Genomic DNA, 21288 nt, shown 5'->3' on the forward strand with positions numbered 1-21288 from the left:
GTACGTGGGCCTCTCACTGTTGTGGCCTCTCCCGTTGCAGAGCACAGGTTTCTGGATGTGCAGGCTCAGCGGCCATGGCTCACGGGCCCAGCCGCTCTGCGGCATGTGGGATCTTCCTGGACCGGGGCATGAACCCGTGTCCCCTGCATCGGCAGGCGGACTCTCAACCACTGCGCCACCACGGAAGCCCCCGCTACTACATTTTAGTAACATTCTGCATTTCCAAAAAGAGACTTTCAATTGTATGCCTTAGAAATTGAAGAAAAACAGTATCAAGAAGATGTTCTATTTTTATAAAAGGTAGTTATTTTGTAAAAGCATTCTGACAGAACATAAGTGTGCAATCAATGGATTCTTTACATTTAAACTGGCAGGTAGCAATTCCATTTTCAAATTTGGGATCTTACCAAAATACATGATGATAAGGGTAATATTCCAAAGCCTTCTTCATATAAATGAAAAGATTAAAACAGCCTATTGTGCTAATTGTCACTTAATGAAAAATCTTAGAATGCTTTAAGAAATGGAGAAGAAAAGCAATGTAAAATACATAATTAATAATTAATTTAAATCACTATGAATCACATGGCAATAAGCTAAAAAAAGGGAATATTGAGCTTTAGAGATGAAGAAGAGTTATCACAAAAGTTTAATACACAGAAGAAAAATAAGTACTGAGAATAGACACACTGATTTTTTTAAATGCAGCTGTCTCCTGAACATTCTGAATCATATTTCCCAAAGTTTAAACTATCTTGCATTGGAAATGTAGCTTCCTACATAACTTTTTTTGTCCTTTGGCCATATCTTCACCTTAAATTACCTAGGAAACTATTTTCCTACTTAATACATATTTTATTTAAATGTAATGATATGAAAAAATTTATATTATCAGTTTTTTTTCTGGTACACAGGCCTCTCACTGTTGTGGCCTCTCCCGTTGCGGAGCACAGGCTCAGGATGCGCAGGCTCAGTGGCCACGGCTCATGGGCCTAGCCACTCCGTGGCATGTGGGATCTTCCCGGACCGGGGCACGAACCCGTGTCCCCTGCATCGGCAGGCGGACTCTCAACCACTGCGCCAGCAGGGAAGCCCTATATTATCAGTTTTAAAGACAAACCAGCATCATATATCATAATAAAGGCAAAAAAGAAAAATGAGAAAGTTTGATTTTTAAAAATTAATAATACCAAATATTTTGAAGTAATAGCAAATCTAATTAATTTTCAGAATTTGCAGTTGAGGACAGATAACTCAATGGAAATAATGGAATATTTTTATTACAGTCAGTAATATGAAGATATTTGGCTTGATAGTGATCATGTTAAATGAAGACAAAGTCAGTGCTAAGAATATGATTTCATTTCTTGGATTTGATGTTATAAAATCTCAATTATTCCAGCATATTAGGGAACATGTTTATAAAATCCAGAACATTTTAAAACTTTCTTTGATTACTTTGGACTGTGAACCTAATTCCCTAATCTAAGTTATTTCAGTGACTTTTATGCAAGAAATCTCTAGAATAGACTCTTCTGAAAGTATTAGCTTATTCGGTAATATATCCAATATGATAAACACGTAAAAATAATTCTTATTTATTACCCATTGTCATTTGGCTTGGAAAATATTTATAAACCCCTTCTATAATTTATTTAAAACACTTCTAAAATGTGTGCTGGTCTTGTAAAAACAATTATATTTGTGCAGGAAGTGCAATATACACTGATCTACAAAGCCGGTCCCAATCATGCTTATGATCTAAGAAACTGAAGTATCTTTCCAGAAATTGCTAATGTCCATCTCATGTCCAATTAAAAGAATGAGTTTAATTAATAAAAACTAAAGACTTTCTGGATTTTAAAAATAGTTAATTGTAGGTCATGCCTTCATAAGATAGAAAATTGTTCAAAATCCAGTGGTCGCTCTGACATCTCAAATATTTTTGCATATTTATGATAGCAAAGTGTATTGTGATTACAGCAGTTTGTAGAGTTTGCTGCTGGTGCAACAGCTTGAATTTATTGAGAGGACTCTCACTGAACCAGTATTTCTGTAATTATTGATTCCAGATGATATTATATTCGGAATCTCAAAAATATGTGACCTCGAATGATGTAGGAAAATGAACTGAATGAAATGTTTCATTGGACAATAGCAAAAGTTTGGCAAAGTTGGCAGTATTTGTAAATACATCAATTTGGCTTAAAATTATTGATTTTGCCATACACCGGTTAATAATTTTTGCCTATGCTTTCAGCAAATATTTATGCTGCTCTGATAATCTGTTATGTAAGAGAAATTCCTTATTATTCATTTTGTTCCTTCACTCTAGTTATTATTTCACTCCTTCTTTGGCCTCAATCTCGGTAAATATTTTCCCCCTCATTTCAATATTTTTGATGTTTAAAATTAAATTGTATTGGACTTTTGGTTTCTTATTCTGTATGTAAAGGGCTTAAAAATACCCCTCCATCCAGAAAACAAGTAAAAAGCTGAATAGACTGAAAAATCAACTTTTCTTTGTTTCATAAGAGGAAAGGATACAAGGTAAGCTACTACTTCCAAAACTGGAGAAGCAGACAGGCAAATACAGGGAGTTGTGGCTTACTGGAACAGACTCAGAAGGTGAGACCATCACAAGAACCGGTACTGTGTAGGTAAAACCTGAACTGTAATTGAAAAATTGCTGGAGGCTCAGTGTGGACAATTCTGCAGGGTTAAAAACTCCAGAGGGATCCAGTTATACCAATTCTTTACAGTCTCTCAGAGGATAGATGCAGAGGGTGTACTTCAAAATTCAGTCTATGAGGCCAGTATTACCCTAATATCAAAACCAGTTAAAGATAAGAAAAGAAAACTATACACCAATCTCTCTCATGACTTTTGGTATAAAAACCCTCAACAATATATTAGTAAATCAAGTCCAAAAAAAAGTATAAAAAGAATTATACACCATGACTAACTAGGATTTATCCCAGGTATGCAAGGCTGATACAACATTCAAAATCAATAAATATAATTTATCAGATCAACAGACTGAAAAAGAAAAAAAATCACAGAATCATATCAATAAATGCAGAAAAAGCATTTGACAAAATCTAACAACTGTTTATGATAAAAGAAACTCTCAGTAAACCCTAAACAGAGGGGGACTTACTCAACTTGATAAAGACTATCAACAAAAATACCTACAGCTAACATAATACTTAATGGTAAAAGATTCAAAGCTTTCCCAATATGAACAGGGTACAAGAAAAGTATGTTCTCCCTCATCACTCCTTTTCAACATCATATGGGATGTCTTTACTAATAAATAAGGCAAGAAAAAAATAAAAGGTATACTGATTATGAAGGAAGACTTTTTTTTTTATGTTTGAAGGTGACGTGATTGTCTCTGAGGAAATCAAAAAAAATCTTTGGAATTAATAAGCAATTATAGCAAGGTTTCAGGATACAAGGTAAATACACAAAAGTCAATTGCTTTCCTATATACCAACAATGAACAAGTGGAATTTGAATTTAAACACACAATAGCATTTATATTAGCACCACCAAAAATAAAATAATTATATATAGATCTAACAAAATATGCCAGATCTATATGAGAAAAACTACAAAACTCTGATGGACAAAATAAAATAATAATTTAATAAATCTAGAGATATTTCATATTTATGGATAGAGGAGTCAAAATTGTCAAGATGTCAGTTTTCCCAGCTTGATCTATAAATTCAATACAAACCCAAACAAAATCTCAGCAAGTTATGTTATGGATATGGACAAACTGATTCTAAAGTTTACATGGAGAAGCAAAAGACCCAGAAGAGCCAAAACAATATCAAAGAGAAAGAACAAAGTTGGAAAACTGATGCTAGCTCACTTCAGGAGTTATTGTAAAGTTACTATAATCAAGATAGTGTGGTATTGGTGAAAGAATAGACACATAGATCAACTGAATAGAACAGAGAGCCCAAAAATAACCATAAATATAATCAACTCATCCTTGACAGAGTAGCAAAATCAATGCAATAAATACAAAGGAGGAAATATAATCTTTTCAACAAATGGTACCAGACCAGTTGGATATCTATACAAAAAAATGAATCTATATACAAACCTACTGTCTTCACAAAAAGGAAATCTTATTAGATCACAGACCTACATGTAAAATGTAAAACTATAAACCTAGAATATCATAGGAGGAAACCTATATGTCATTGGGTATGATGATGTCTTTTTAGATACAACCCTTATGACACAATCCATTAAAGAAAATATGGGTTAAAGGACCTCGTTAAAATTAAAAAGAAAAACAAAACTGCTCTGTGATAGTTAATATAAGGGAATGAAAAGACAGGCCATAGACTGGGAGAAAATATTTGCAAAAGTCCTGATAAAGGACTGTTATACAAAATATACAAAGAACTACTAAAACTCAACAATTAGAAAACAAATAAACAGATCAAAAAATGGGCCAAAGACTTTAACAGACATTTCAGCAAAAAATATATACAGATGGCAAATACACTTATGAAAAGATACTCCACATATGTCATCAGGGGAATGCAAATACAAGACTGAGATACCACTATGCACATTAAAATGACCAAAATCTTAAATACTGACAATATTAAATGCTGGTGAGGATGTGGATCTACAGGACTCTCATACATTGCTGGTGGAAATGCAAAATGGTACAGCCACTTTGGAAGACAGTTTGACAGTTTCTTACAAAACACAACATATCATTACCATATAACCCAGCAACCACACACCTTGGTATTTACCCAAAGGAGTTGAAAACTTAGCTCTACATAAAAACCTTCAAACAGATGTTTTTAGCAGCTTTATTTATAATTGCCCAAAATTGTAAGTAACCAAGATATATTCCAGTAGGTGAATGAATAAATAAGCTGTGGTCCATATAGGCAATGGAATATTATTCAGTACGAAAACAAAGTGAGTTATCAGGCCATGAAATGACATGGAGGAAACTTATATGCCTGCTATTAAGTGAAAGAAACAAATTTGAAAAGCTTACACTCTGTATGATTCCAACAATATGACATTCTGGAAAAGGCAAAACTATTGAGATGGTAAAAATATCAGATTGCCAGGATAAGGGTGTGTGAGCAATGAATAGGCAGAATACAGGATGTTTAGAGCCATGAAAATATTTCTGTATAATACTATAATTATGCATGCATGTCATTATACATTTATTCAAACCCATAGAATGTATAATACCAGTTTCACAAATACCACAATATAATAGAATGTATAATCACCTAAAGCCCATAGTTAGGTAAGCTATGGACTTTGGGTGATTATGAGGTGTCAATGCACATTCATTCTTTGTAAAAGAAAAAAATTAACATTGTAGTGTGTTATGTTGATAAAGAAGGAGGTTATATATGTGTAGAAGCAGGGAGTATATGGGAAAATTCTATATCTTCATCTGTATTTTATTGTAAACCTAAAACTCCTCTAAAAATCATCTTTTGAAAAATTAAACTGTATTCTTTAAATGGAAGACCTTGCATGACTTTTAAATTTTCATTTCTTTGCACATTTCATTTCTGTGATGTTATATGTCTACGTCCCTTATTAAAGCCTGTTCTAGATGACAGGTGAGAAGTGGAAGGATCAAGATGGTGGAGAAAGAAGATTCTGAACTCAATTCTTCCCATGGGAACACCAAAATTACAACCTCTCACAGAACACCTCTCACAGAGAACAACCTGAAAACTGGCAGAAAATGTCCACAACTAAAGATATAAAGAAGAAACCACAATCAGATAGGTAGAAAGGGTGAAGATTCAGTCTAGTCAGGACCTACACTCCTGGTGCAGTGACCCATAAGTGATATGGATATCACAACTGCAGAGGTCCTCCCCAAGGATTGAGGGGTCTGAGCCCCACATTGGGCCCTCTAGCCCATGGGTCCTGCATCAGGAAGATAAGCACCCAAAACATGTGACTCTGAAAACCATCAGGTCTTATGTTCAAAAGAGCCAGAGGACAGTAGAATACCAAGATTCTGTATCTAGAAGATATATGCAAAAATTCACTCACTCCAAGTTCCAGAACAAAGGAAGCAATTTGAAAGGCATCTGGGGTGCTGATCCTGGAGAACCTCCCAGAGAGGTAGGAGGCAGCTGTGACATCCCCCAAGGAATGAGAGGCTGTTGGTAGTCATTTTTGTGATCTTGTTCTACCATGCTGACACCAGCACTGGTGGGTGCCATTTTGGAATCCTCTCTTTAGTCTATTAGTGCTGGGGACCCACTCCACCAACCAGCAGGCCTACAGCAGTTGGCCTCGCCACAGCAAAAGCATGCAAGCAGCCTAAATAGAGCACAGCTCTGGAGCATCTGGCTCTTAGACAGAGGGGAACATGCTGCTGGGCCCCATAGGACTCTCTTACATAAAGTCACTATTCCAAAATGAGAGGACATAATGTACCTACCTAATATATAGACATGAACACAGAAAATAACACAAAATGAGCAGATGAAGACATATGTTTCAGACAAAAGAACAAGACAAAACCTTAGAAAAAGTGCTAAGCAAAATAGAAGAAATCTAACCAATGAAGTGCTCAAGGTAAAGTTCATTAAGATGCTCAATGAACTCAGGAAAAGACTGGAAGAAAACAGTGAGAACTTCAACAAAAAGAAAATATAAACAAGAAAAAAAATCAGAGCTGAAGAATACAATAATTAAAATGAAATATACACTAGAGGGAATCAATGGCAGATTAGATGATACAGAACAGATCAACAATCAGGAAGACAGAGTAGTGAAATCACCAAAGCAGAATAGAAGAAAAAAATGTTAAAAGATGAGGATAGTTTCATGGACCCCTGGGCACAGAATTTACTTACATTTTAATCCTCAACAAAATATTAACAAATGGAATACAATATATTAGAAGGATCATTCTACATGATCAAGTGGGATTTATTCCAGTGACTCAAGGATGGTTCAATAAGTGCAAATCAATCAATATGATATATCACATTAACAAAAGGCAAGAGAAAAATCACATGATCATCTCAACAGATGTAGAAAAAGCATTTGACAAAATTCAACATCTATTCATGATAAAAACTCTCATCAAAGTTGGTACAGAGGGAACATAACATAATAAAGGCAATTTATGACAAAACCACAGCTAACTTCATACATAACAATGAGAAGCTGAAAGCCTTTTCTTTAAATTCAGGAACAAGATAAGTATGCCCACTCCCACTACTTTTGTTTAACTTAGTATTGGGAGTCTTAGCCATAACCATCAGATAAGAAATAAATGACATCCAAATTAGAAGGGAAAAAGTAGAAGAAAAAACCTAGAAGTAAAGTTAACTAAGGAGGTGAAAGAACTATACTCTGAAAACTATAAAACACTGATGAAGAAAATTGAAGATAACACAAATAAATGGAAAGATATTCTGTGTTCTTCATTGGAAGAATTGATATTGTTAAAATGGCCATAATACTCAAAGTAATCTACAGATTTAATGCAATCCATATCAAAATACCTGTGACATTTTTCACAGAACTAGAACAAGTAATCCTAACATTTATATGGAATGACAATAAACCCTGAATTACCAAAGCAAATTGAGAAAGAAAAATAAAGCTGGGGATATCACCCTTCCTGACTTCACGCTATACTACAAAGCTACAGTAATCAAAACAGCACACACACACACACACACACACACACACACACATACACACACACATATATGTGTAAATATATATACACACACACATACATACATCACAATGGAATACTATACAGTCAGAAAAAAGAATGAATTTCTGCCATTTGCAGCAATGTGGATGGACCTAGAGAATATTATGCTTAGTGAAACAAATCAGAGAGACAAATACTGTATGATATCACTTATGTGGAATCTAAAAAATAAAACAAAAAATTTATGTAGCAAAATGGAAACAGACTCACAGATATAGGAGAAAACTAGTGGTTATTAGTCAGAAGAGGGAGGGGGGAGGGGCAAGACAGGGATATGAGATTAAGAGATACAAACTACTATGTATAAAACAGATAGGCAACAAGGATATCAGCCCAGGGAATTATAGCCATTATTTTGTAATAACTTTTAATGGAGTATAATCTATAAAATACTGAATCACTATGATGTACACCTTGAACATATAATATTATAAATCAACTAACATCAATTAAAAAAATACTTACATTTACATTATAGGAATCCCAAAATGAGAAAAGAAATAGAGAAAGAGGCAGAACACTTATTAGAAGAAATAATGGCTGAAAACTTCTCACAACCTGAAGAGGGAAAAAGATATCTAGGGCCAGCATGCACAGAGAGTCCCAAACAAGATGAATCCAAAGAAGTACACACCAAGACATTTCTCAATTAAAATGGTGAAAGTTAAAATGAAAATTCTTAACACAGCAAAAGAAAAACAACTAGTCACATACAAGGGAACCCCCAAAAGGCTTTCAGCTGATATTTCAGCAGTAACTTAGTAGGTCAGAGGGACTGGCATGATATATTGAAAGTGCTAAAAGAAAAAAAAAACTTACATCCAAAAAAAATTTACCCACCAAAGTTACCACTTAGGATTAAAGGAGAGATAGTGTCCCACACACAAGAAAATTCTAAGGGCTTATCACCACTAAACTGGGCTTACAAGATATATTAAAGGGCCTTATTTAAGTGGAGAAGAAAAGATCATAACTAGAAACAAGAAAATATATGAAAGAAAAAGACTCATCAAGAAAGAGAGGGCCCAAATAAAGAAAGAAATGAAAGATAAGTTACAATTGACACCACAGAAACATAAAGGATTATGAGATTACTATGAGCAATTATATGTCAACATATTGGACAACCTAGAAGAAATAGATAAATTCCTAGTGACATACAATTTCCCTAAGACTGAATCAGGAAGAAATAGAAAATGTGACCAGACCAGTTACTTGCAGTGAAATTGAATCAGTAATTAAAAAACTCCCAACAAAGTTCAGCACCAACTTCATAGGTGAATATTACCACTAATATTTAAAGAAGAGTTAATATTTATCCTACTTAAACTACTCCAAAAATTGAAGAGGAAGAAACACTCCCAAATTTATTCTACAAGTATTACCCTGATACTAAAGTCAAAGACACACACACAAATAAATAAATAAATAAATGAAGGGAAAAGAAAAAGAAAATTACAGGCCAATATCCCTGATAAACAAAGATGTAAAAATCCTTACAAAAAATTAGCAAACCAAATTCAACAATGCATTAATAGGATGATACATCATGATCAAATGGTATTTACTCCAGAGATACAAAGATGGTTGAATACTTTCAAGTCAATCAGTGTTATACCACTTTAACAAAATGAGGATAAAAATTCTATGATCAACTCAATAGACGCAGAAAAAGCTTTGACAAAATTCATCACCTATTTGTGATAAAACTCTCAATAATATGTTATTGGGGAAATGTACCTCAACATAGTAATGGTCTATATAACAAATCCACAGCTACATCATACTCAATGGAGAAAAGCTGAAGCTTTTTCTCTAAGATCAGGAACAAGACAAGGGTGCCCACTCTTGCCACTTTTTTTTTTTTGCGGTAAGTGGGCCTCTCACTGTTGTGGCCTCTCCCGTTGCGGAGCACAGGCTCTGGACGCGCAGGCTCAGTGGCCATGGCTCACGGGCCCAGCCGTTCCGCAGCGTGTGGGATCTTCCCAGACCGGGGCACGAACCTGTGTCCCCTGCAACAGCAGGCGGACTCTCAACCACTGTGCCACCAGGGAAGCCCTTGTCACTTTTATTTAAAATGGTATTGGGATCCCTAGCCACAGTAATCAAACAAGAAAAGGAGATAATGGCATCCAAATTGGAAAGGAAGAAGTAAAACTGTCACTATTTGCAGATTACATGATACTATATATTGAAATCCCTAGAGATGCCGCCAAAAAACTATTAGAATTAATAAATGAACTTAGTGAATTTTCAGGATACAAAATCAATATACAGAAATCTTTTGCATTTCTCTACACTAAATTCAAACTATCAGAAAGAGAAATTAAGAAACAATCATAATTACAATTGCACCTAAAATAATAAAATACCTATGGATAAACTTAACCAAGGAGGTGAAAGACTTATACTCTGAAAATTATAAGATACTGATAAAATAAATTGAATATGACACAAATGAAAAGATATCCCATGCCCAATGTTTGGACAATACTGTTAAAATATCAATACTACTCACAGCAATATACAGATTCAATGCAATCCCTTTAACAATACCAATGGAATTTTTCACATAACTGGGAGAAATAATTCCAAAATTTGTATGAAAACACAAAAGACCCCAAATATCCAAAACAATCTTAAGACAGAACAAAGCTGGAGATATCTTATTCCCTGATTTTAAACCATACTACAAAGCAATAGTAATCAAAATTATATGGTAATGATACAAAAACAGACAGATAGAGCAATGGAAAAGAGTAGAAAGTCCAGAAATAAACACATTTATATGGTAATTTAATTTACAACAAAGGAGCCAAGGATATACATAAGTGAAAAAACAGTCATTTCAATAAATAATGTTGGGAATGAGCTTCTTACACCATATACAAAAATAAACTGAAAATGGATTAAAGACTTAAATGTGAAGCCCTGGAGCTATAAAACTCTTAGAAGAAAACATAGGCAGCATCTGACATCAGTCTTAGCAATATTTTTTTGGATCTGTCTCCTCAGGCAAGGGCAACCAAAGGAAACATAAACAAATGGCACTGCATCAAACTAAAAAAGCCTTTGCACAGAAAAACAAACCATCAATAAGACAAAAAGACAACTACTAAGTGGGAAAATATATCTGCATATATCTGTTAAGGGGTTAAAATCTAAAATATATAAAGAACCCACATAACTCAATATCAAAAAAAAAGAAAACAACCCACAGGGCTTCCCTGGAGGTGCAGTGGTTGAGAGTCCACCTGCCGATGCAGGGGACACGAGTTCGTGCCCGAGTCCGGGAGGATCCCACATGCTGCAGAGCGGCTGGGCCCGTGAGCCATGGCTGCTGAGCCTGTGCGTCCGGAGCCTGTGCTCCACAACTGGAGAGGCCACAGCGGTGAGAGGCCCACGTACCGCGAAAAAAAACCCCAAACAATACAAAACCCTAGAGACATATAGATGGCCAGTAGATACATAAAAAGATGCTCAATATGACTATTCATTGGGGAAATGCATACCAAAACAATGAGATATCACTTTAGTCATATCTCAGGATGGATATCATCACAAAGACAACAGATAATAAGTATTGGTAAGGATGTGGGGAAAAGTTAACCATTATGTGCTGCTGGTAAGAAAGTAAACTGGTACAGCCACTATGAAAACAGTAAGGAGGTTCCTCAAAAGATTAAAAATAGAACTACCACAAGATCCAGCCATTCCATTTCTGGGTATTATTTGAAGAAAATGAAAACACTAATTCAAAAAAATATATATATATCCTTACATTCATTGCAGTGTTGTTTACAATAGCCAAATATGGAAGCAACCTAAGTACCCATTGATTGATGAATGGATAAAGATATCATAGCTTGTATGTATACAATGGAATATCATTCAGTCATAAAAAAAGAATGAAATCTTGTCATTTCAACAACATGGATGGACTTAGAGGATATTATGCTAAGTAAAATAAATTAGACAAAGTCGAATATTGTATTATTTCACTTATATGTGGGATCTAAAAACAAAACAAATGGGCAAACAAAACAAAAACCCAGATACAGAGAACAAAGAAGTGTTTGCCACAGAAGTAGAGGATGGGGGATGGGTGACAGTGATTAAGGGTATAAACTTTCAGTTATAAAATAAATAAGTCATGGGGGGGGGCTTCCCTGGTGGCGCAGTGGTTGAGAGTCCGCCTGCCGATGCAGAGGACACGGGTTCGTGTCCCGGTCCGGGAGGATCCCACATGCCGTGGAGCAGCTGGGCCCGTGAGCCATGGCTGCTGAGCCTGCGCTTCTGGAGCCTGTGCTCCGTGGCGGGGGAGGCCACAGCGGTGAGAGGCCCGCGTATAGCAAAAATAAAAATAAAAATAAGTCATGGGGATGTAATGTACATCATATTGAATTATTGAATATAGTCAATAATGTTTTAATAACTTCATATAATGATAATTTCCTATAGTGATGATCAATTTGTAATGTATATCAGTGTTGAATTACTATGTTTTACACCTGTAATTAATATAATATTGTATGTTAACTATAGTTCAATAAAAATAAAAGAAAAAATGAAGTTCGAAGTTAGCCCCAAAGCCAATTTCATGTTTAATGAGGAAATATTAGAAATATTCACATTAAAGTTAGGGAAAGGTAAGGATGTCTTCTTTTACCTCTTTTTTTAAGGAGTTGTAAATTAGTAATGTATTAGGTTGCAAATAATAGAATATCTGACTATAATTTTACATGTGTCTTAGACTACAAGAGATTAAACAAACAGGTCTTTTTCTCAAATGAGAAATCTGTATAGAGGTGGCTGCTTTGGTTCAATGCTTTGATAGTTTTGGGGCTGATCAAAGGTTGTGTACATTTAGTGTTTTGATATATATTGCAAGACTGTCCTCCAAATCTGTTTCACCAATTTAGACTCTTACCAATAACACATGAGAATACCTGTTTCCCCAAAAACAAACCGAAACAAAAAATGTCCTATTATAGGTTCCTCATATTGTTCTTTAAATGACATCTGACACTTGGGATTAAATGGTTTTATTTCAAAGTTTGTGTGCAACTCCAAAGAAGTGACACAGAAGTGTAGTGGATTATTCTGATTACCATTCCACATGAAGCCAATTTAAAATTTTTCTTTTTCCCAAATATTTTGTTTTCTTTTGCAGTTGATGCTATTTACAAAATAAAAAGGTAAATTGTTAATGTGGTCCTCATACTGAAATTTCTAAGGTTGATTTTATCATAGTTAATACTAATTCTCATGGCTTCCATTATAATGCTTATATTTAGAGTAAAACGTTTACTGAATAAAAATGATAGAAAAGTTAAATTTACAGTTGGGTATATTTATACATACCTTGCAATCTAAAAGATTATCAATTTCCAGAAGTGACCACAATAATACCTGTGGAAGCTTAATATAAAGTAAATCCACTATTGGTGCTTATCAGTTGCAGTATTCACACAGCGATGTGAAATGTTGCTTTAATAAAAGCAGCATTCAGGAACATGCTTGAGAACTGCGTCTGAAATCCATGAGTCTGCTTAAAGCAGAGAACGATATACTTCTATCTACTTTTACCTCATCCTAAGCTATAACAGTCATAATAGCACTGGTATGAAGTGCTGGTAATATTTTATAACACATACTGAAATCACCACCTAATTAATAATGTAATCTATGATTATTAAAATTAAATATATTTCTATAAATTCTTCCTAAGAGTATTTTTGTTAACATCTGTGTATTCATCTTACCCTTTGGGAATGAATAATTTACAGATAAACTTAATTTTTTCCCAGTTAGATTTGGAGAAATGTTGATTTCCAGTTTTTCTTGTTTATATAATATTTTTTTGATGCTCACAAGCAGTTAAGGTGTAATTATTCTAATTCAGGCTTTCTGAAATATTACTGAGCATATGAATCACCTGAAGATTTTGTTACACTGTAAATACTGACTCAGCAGGTCAAAACTATGACCTAAGATTGTCTGTTTTAAATAAGATCCCAGCAAGGTGCCCTTGCTGTTGTTTCAGATGATATTTTAAATAGCAAGATATAGACCTATGTGTCCAACACAGCAGCCACTAACCACATGTTGCTATCAAGAACTTAAAATGGAATGAGTCGGAATTGAGATGTACTTTAATTGTGAACTACAGAGTAGATTATAAAAACGGTATAAAGAAAGAATTTTAAATCTCTAATTAAAAATATTTACATAATTATATGTGAAATCATATTGTGCCAAAATATTATATTAAAATTAATCTTGCTTATTCCTTTTTAAAAAATTGACTAATTGAGAAATTTGTAATTATATATTTGTTCCACATTATATTTATATTGGATGGTGTTAGCCTAGTCTATTGACTAGGCTATCTATCAGTGAATAGTATTTTTCCAGTAAAGTTGTTATTTATGATTGTTGGAGTATATAGAAGCTTCTGTTTTTTAAATATTGTTTCTGTAATTGTCTACCTTACTGACTTCTTTAGTGAACATTTTTAGCATGTTGCTTAAGTGAAAGACCACCATATCATTCACAACTGATAAATAATTTACCTTTTTTAAAATTTATATTTTTAATTAGAACATAAAGAAATATTTTTATGAGATAATTTCTAAAGCTTTTGTGGAAACATGAATAAGGAACATGATAAAGCTAGGAAACATAAGCACCTATGTATTAATGATCAAACACCCAACCAGGGCATTTAGAAGAAACAGAAAAATAACCTAAAAAGTAAAAGGAAAGTCAGAAATTTATGAACTAGACACAAAAGCCATAGAAAGACTTGGCAATACCAATAATTGGTTCATTAAAAAATTGAAGCAATGGATTCATGGTAAAATTTTTCAGGGTAAAGAGAGAGAAAACACAATCAATGCTGTTAATGAAAAGGTACATAACTACTGATAATACAGAATATAATAATAAATATTTATGGCAATAAAATTTAATCTTTAGATGGAATGGCCATATTCCTAGGAACTGATACAAGAAGAAATACAAATAAAAGAAAAACTAAAACAAAACAAAACAAAAACTCCAGATGACAATTTAGAAAACTAAGTTTATGACCTGAGACCAGGAATTTATTTCTCATACTAGACACAAAAATTACATACCCTGTATCCTACTACATTAAATTTAAGAACACCATAAAAGTGAAAATACACACATACATATGAAAGATAAATGTTTCATTCAAAATGTTATATATAAAGAAATTCTACAAATCAATAAGTAAAATATGAATATTTAAAGTGAAAAGCAGGCAAATATTATTAATATATAAATTAGGCAAATATATAAACAGGAATTTAAGAGAAGATGAAGCACTGTTGATCTTTAAATATATGTGAAGTTTTTCAACTTTTAGGAGTCATTAGAAAATGGCAACTAATATTGCACTAAGATGCCACTTCACAATTACCAAATGGCAATAATTAAAAGTAGGTCAAACCAAGTTTTGGAGGGTAAACTTGGAGCAAATAGAATTATTATCCACTAAAAGGGATACAGAGTCATATACTTATTTTGGCAAACATGCTGAGGTTTACTGGTGAAGCTCAACATGTACCTCTATGATTTCTTGCACATGTGTACCAGGAAAAAAGTATATGTTTATAATATCACGGTTTAGAGTGACAAAAATAAAGAACTTTTTTGGTATATTCAATCAGTGGAATACTCAGTGAAAACGTGAATGAATCTCCAATATGAGTCTGAACAAAAGAATAGATTCACAGATTCAATTTGTTATGACTCCATTTACTTAAAGTTCAAAACAGGAAAAGTTTAACTAAGATGAAATCACATTTCCCAGATATCTTTTTCTTGTGTGGTTCCTGGTTCAGGTGAGCTACTATTGAACCTTTCATGAGATTTAAAAATACAACCAGAGTTATTAATTCTGAAGGACACCCTGGGTGAGGGCAGTGAGGGATAAAAGCAGAGGTGCTGGCAGGGCACTCTTTATGGACTGTCAGCCCTACTGAACAATAGCTAGCCCGGGTCCGCTCCAGACACTTGGCTGCAAATTCACAGAGGCCAAGCCCCAAGAGCCAATAGCTTTCCTTTGACTATTATACCAGGGCTCTTTGTGCTTCAACTCTAGAAGCTGTATATGCCTAGCTTCCTACAGACTCTGACAGGTTAGTAATATCAAGCATGGTTAGTGATCTTTTTCTGATCCTGTTTGGATTTCTTCCTTACTTCCTCTCATGATTGGGTAAAGTCTAATTCTTATAATAAAATTCATATTCCATAATATTCAGAGTGGTTTTCCTTCCCTGTTTGAAAGCTTACTGATACAACATATATATGTAATTTTAAAACTATCTAGAGGGACTTCCCTGGCTTAGTCCAATGGTTAAGCATCTGCACTTTCACTGCCAAGGGCACGGGTTGAATCACTGGTTGGGGAAATAAGATCCCACGTGCCATGAGGTGCAGCCAAAAACAAACAAACAAACAAACAAAAACCCAAACAAAAACTATATAGAAAAGAAAGGATATAATTAATATAAATTAAGGGTTGTGGTTACCCCTGAGAAAAGAGGGAAGGGTACTACTAGGAGAGGCTCATGGAACGCTTTGGACACAACACCAATACTCTGTATCTTGTGTCAAGGGTGAATATTTTATATCATTTTTGTTTTTAAAGCATGCATATATTTTTCATATAATTTTTTTATGATATATATTACAACTCACTTATATATTGACAAGTAGACTTCTATTGTTTACTATCTGGAAAATATTTTTTTAAAAAACGGCCCAGTAAGAAAGAACAAAACGTAAGAAATAACAATGAAAACAAATTGCAACACTAACATCTCTGAAATCCAGACTCATTTACGCAATTATTGACTCAGTGTCTCTACATCGATGTCTAATAAATATTTCAAACTTAAATTTTGCTAAACAAAACTCTATTTCAATTCTTCCTATATTCAAGTTCTATTCTTCCCTCATAAAACACTCTTGACCCCATCTTTTCCTATTTGGTAAATATCAACTGTATTCTTCTGGTTGCTTAGGACTTAAAACTAATTTTTCTTGACCCCTCTCTTACTCATCACTCCATCAATCCACGAGTAACTGTTGGTGGCTCTATCTTCAAATACATCTGGAATGTATCTTCCAACTTCTCTGTGACCAAAGCAGTAAAATCACATCATCTCTTACTTTGACTATGGCAATAGTTTCCCAACTCTTCTATTTCCATTCATTTTGGTCCCACAGTCATAGTCTATATACAGTGGTTTAAATCATCCTTTAAAAATAGAAAGCAGCTAATGTTTCCCTTTATTGAAAATTCTTGACTTGAATTTGAACTAAACCATTGGGGTCTACAACTTTGGAAAACACTAATACACCAACTTTTCCCTTTGCTTGCTTGGCTCCCTACAGGTGTGATTACCCAGAGAAGTTCCCCAACAAACTTCCTTCATGTGCATAGGTCTCAGTATTTCTTTCTGAGGAACCCATTCTGTGACAGTGTCTAAAACCTGGCCATGCGCTAAATGTCATGGATAAATTTCTTAGCTATTATATTATAATTCTTTGAAGGCAATAACTGTGTTTTTAAACTTTTTAAGTCTAGTCTTGTCCTGTACAAAAATATATGAAAACTAAATGCCTTGAACTGTATCTTTCAATGTTCATGACTATTACAAACTACTAATTCCTCTGGCTTTTGAACTTTATCCATTTTATACTTCACTCATTTAAAAGATCATCTTATTCTTTTTATCATCTTCTAGATGATTTTCTTTCTTTTGCATTTACCTCCTAATCCTACTAAATTTGTTATCTCCAATCATCCCAACTATATTTATATTTCTGAGAATAAGTATAACATCTAAAACAAATTTGATCCTCCCATTACAATTACGCTTTTAAAATGATGACTAAATTAACACATTGGGTATCACTATAAAATTGTTCTAAGATCAGCCTGTAGAGGATTCTGGAATTTTTTGTTTTTTTCCTTTGGTGAGGAAGAGGGGCATTGGATTGGGGACAGAGAAGATTATGAAAGAGAAAGACAAAATGTTTACTTTCTCATTTTGACTAAGTATCTATAATAGCACTCATGTCGAAAATATGTCTCCAATATTTATATTACAGGTATTTGGGGCTGATAAGATGGATATTTCAGCGGCCGTGGTTTTGTTCATTCTTCACTGTCCTGAGGTCTCGAACTCCCACCCAATCTCCTAAATGTTTTTAGTTTTAATCATCTAATTTCCTTGGTTACCCTGCAGAAAGCAGAGATGATAAGAAATAAAGAAGATGAAACAAATAGGGTAAGTAAAAATAGATTTCGTCCCTAGATAATCTGGTTTCTTAACATCATTAGGGATACTTATAAGTCTCCAGGACTTATGACAAGTGCTTTAAATCTTTGACATCCTCAAGTCTGATTTTGACACTCATCTTGAGGTCATTACTGTCTTTTACAAAAGTTTGAAGAAAGGTACAGCATTTCCAAGTTATTACAATTAACAATACAGCTTCCATTAAGAAGATCTTAGAAATTAAGTTATATGATAAATCTCAAGAAACAGATTAGAAATTTGACATGTATAATATACTCTGTAATTTTGGTAAAACAAGACAAGAGAAAAACAAACAAACAAAATTTTTGGTTTGATTCCAATGGCACTTGCCTCATATCTGCTTGCTCTTTATTATTATGGGAGATTGGGAACTGTGTTCTCTTTTATCTATGGAACTGTAAAGTGTGTGAGTGAGTTTGTGTGTGTGTGTGCGTGTATTTTCCTACAAAAGTATATTTTAAAAACAGATAATAACCCTGTTTTAGAGTAAAGCATATATATTGTTAATGGTGTTTCCTTTACTAAGTGTATTTACCTCCGATCTTATTACAAGGCATAAAATACCACAGTAACACCAAGTAAAAAACTGAAGAGTTCATTCAACTGCCTCTGCTAATAATTTCAAACACAATGACTGCATTCTACTCAGGTTGTTTCAAATTTGAAGCACCCTGAATCAAATAACATGCAAGAGAGATGAGCAATAAATGTTCAAAGACTTTTAAAAGTTATTGTTATTACAGTATCTGACTTGGATTGTCATATTGATTACAGTTGAACAATGAAATATACCCACAAGCAATCGTATGTGTTTTAGTTGATGATTCACTTTGTAAGCTTCTGTTCTCTTTCATAAACTGTTCACTTTAGGACTTTGATTTGACTTTCTGTATTTTCTCCCCTCTTTTAATGACAGTCTAGGATATTAAGCCTTCATTTCAAACCCCTTGATCAATAAGGTACTATTTTAAGCAGTGGCTTGTAATACAGTAAATGTTACACTGCACTTCTGCAGTTACTACAACAGTTCAAAACATACTGTAATAAAAACCACATAAGCATTACATAACGCTAGGCAGACCACAGCAAAACTTCAGATTTACTCTCTTGATTCTTAAAATCATCTTTAAAATTAGTTGAACTAAAAATACTATGAATCATGCAATATTTTGAATATATTAAAGGTTTTTTTCATGTTAGCAATAAATATATTTACCCCATACTTTTCTCATTTTTGCCTGAATGCCACTGTATTTATTTCTACTGCTAGAGATAATACAAAATAAATAAGCAAAACGTATGGACACCAAGGGGGAAAGTGGCAGGATGAATTGGGAGATTGGGATTGACATATATACACTAATATGTATAAAATAGATAACTAATAAGAACCTGCTGATAAAAAATAAATAAAATAAAATTCAAAAATTCAAAAGAAAGAAAATAAATTAACTTTTAAGTTGCTGAATAAAGGTTCATGAAAAAGGAGGAGTATTATGGGGTTTTTATAAGATATTGTAGGGAATTAGCCTTTTGTAAGTGCTAGCAATGCTGCTAGGTTCTGGGGACTATGGGAGAGAATGCACAGAGGTAATGCGGAGTGGAGTAAAAAGATGGCTGCCAGCTCTTTGAGGGTAGAAACTTGCTCTTCTATGTTTGTATATACTCTGAGTAATTGCAGCAGTTACAAAGGAAGAGGCAATACATTGGCATATATCCAGAAATTTCTTTATTTAGGTCTGCATATTTATTAATAAATTTCTTGTGGAAGAAACAATCATATTAACAGCATAATGTTCATGAAAGGAACTATCTACTTATATAATTTGTCCCACTCCAATCTCTCTCTGCTTTGTAACCAAAATCAATCTACATCTTCAACCTGCCAGTTCTTCATAGGTCTCTCTATTTCTGAAAGTCCAGCATTTGGAATATTTCACATAAAAATAAATTTAAAAATAAAAATCACACACACACACACAAAAAGAAAAAAACAAGAAAAAAAATAAAAATCACAATAATGCTTGGTATAATTAAGTTTATGAAAGTGACTTGAATTTTTCCAGTCTCACAGAAAGCCAGATGAATGAGGTTCTGACAGAGTTAGTACTGTAAATAACTAGGAGAAAATGAGCAAAAATAAAGAACTCCAATAGGATTTATTGTGAATATCAAAGAAATAAAGGAATCATTGGAAGAAAAAGAAACTCTAGAATATTATTGTATAATGATCTTCATATTCATTTTAGGAAAGAATCCAATATAAGATAAAACAAATTTTTATTTTGCTATCATATTTTTTCAAAAAAAACTATTCAAGGAAACATCAAGTTATGATATTTGTCCTGTCTATAATTTCTAAAACATAGGGAGAGTTTTGATAATATTTTATTAAGGATAAAAATAATACAACGATTTCCTATATTTTCTAGTGTCATTTTCTGGGAAAATATCACATCAAACTTTTAGAATAACTATTCAGTAAAAATATTTTGATACTTATTTTATTTCAAATGCATTTACTTTACATATCCTAATTTATTATTAAACATTCTCCATTGTGAATACTTTTTTATACTTTGTTAGTATCAGCTTTGCCTACAACTGAGTACTTTTGGATACCTATCGCTTGATTTAAACTGTTTTTAGAAGAATTCCCAAGCTAAAAACCTATATTTCTTTCTGTACCTGTTTTTTCAGTTTAACATATATCTGTAGAAAGTCTCTGTGTCAGGAAATATACAAGGCTCTTATAAATAAAAGAATAAAAATAGTTTCTTGCTATCAAGAGAATTCCCAAGCTAAAAACCTATATTTCTTTCTGTACCTGTTTTTTCAGTTTAACATATATCTGTGTCAGGAAATATACAAGGCTCTTATAAATAAAAGAATAAAAATAGTTTCTTGCTATCAAGAAACTTAGAATTCAGGATAACAAAATCAATACTTTGTGTTAAATGCCTAGGCAGTACTACTTCAATCCCACGGTGCTATGACAATGTATCAAAAAGGAAAATCTACAAAAATCTCCAATATATCTAAAGGTTAGACAAAACAATCCTGTTAATAAAAAATGATATTAATATCTCTATTTGAATACACTGTTGGTATCTCTAAATATATCTTACAATGAACTCAGAGTCGTTTATCTCCAAA

This window comes from Lipotes vexillifer, unplaced genomic scaffold (genome assembly GCF_000442215.2).
Source record: "Lipotes vexillifer unplaced genomic scaffold, Lipotes_vexillifer_v1.1 scaffold440, whole genome shotgun sequence".
Lineage (NCBI taxonomy): Eukaryota > Metazoa > Chordata > Mammalia > Artiodactyla > Lipotidae > Lipotes > Lipotes vexillifer.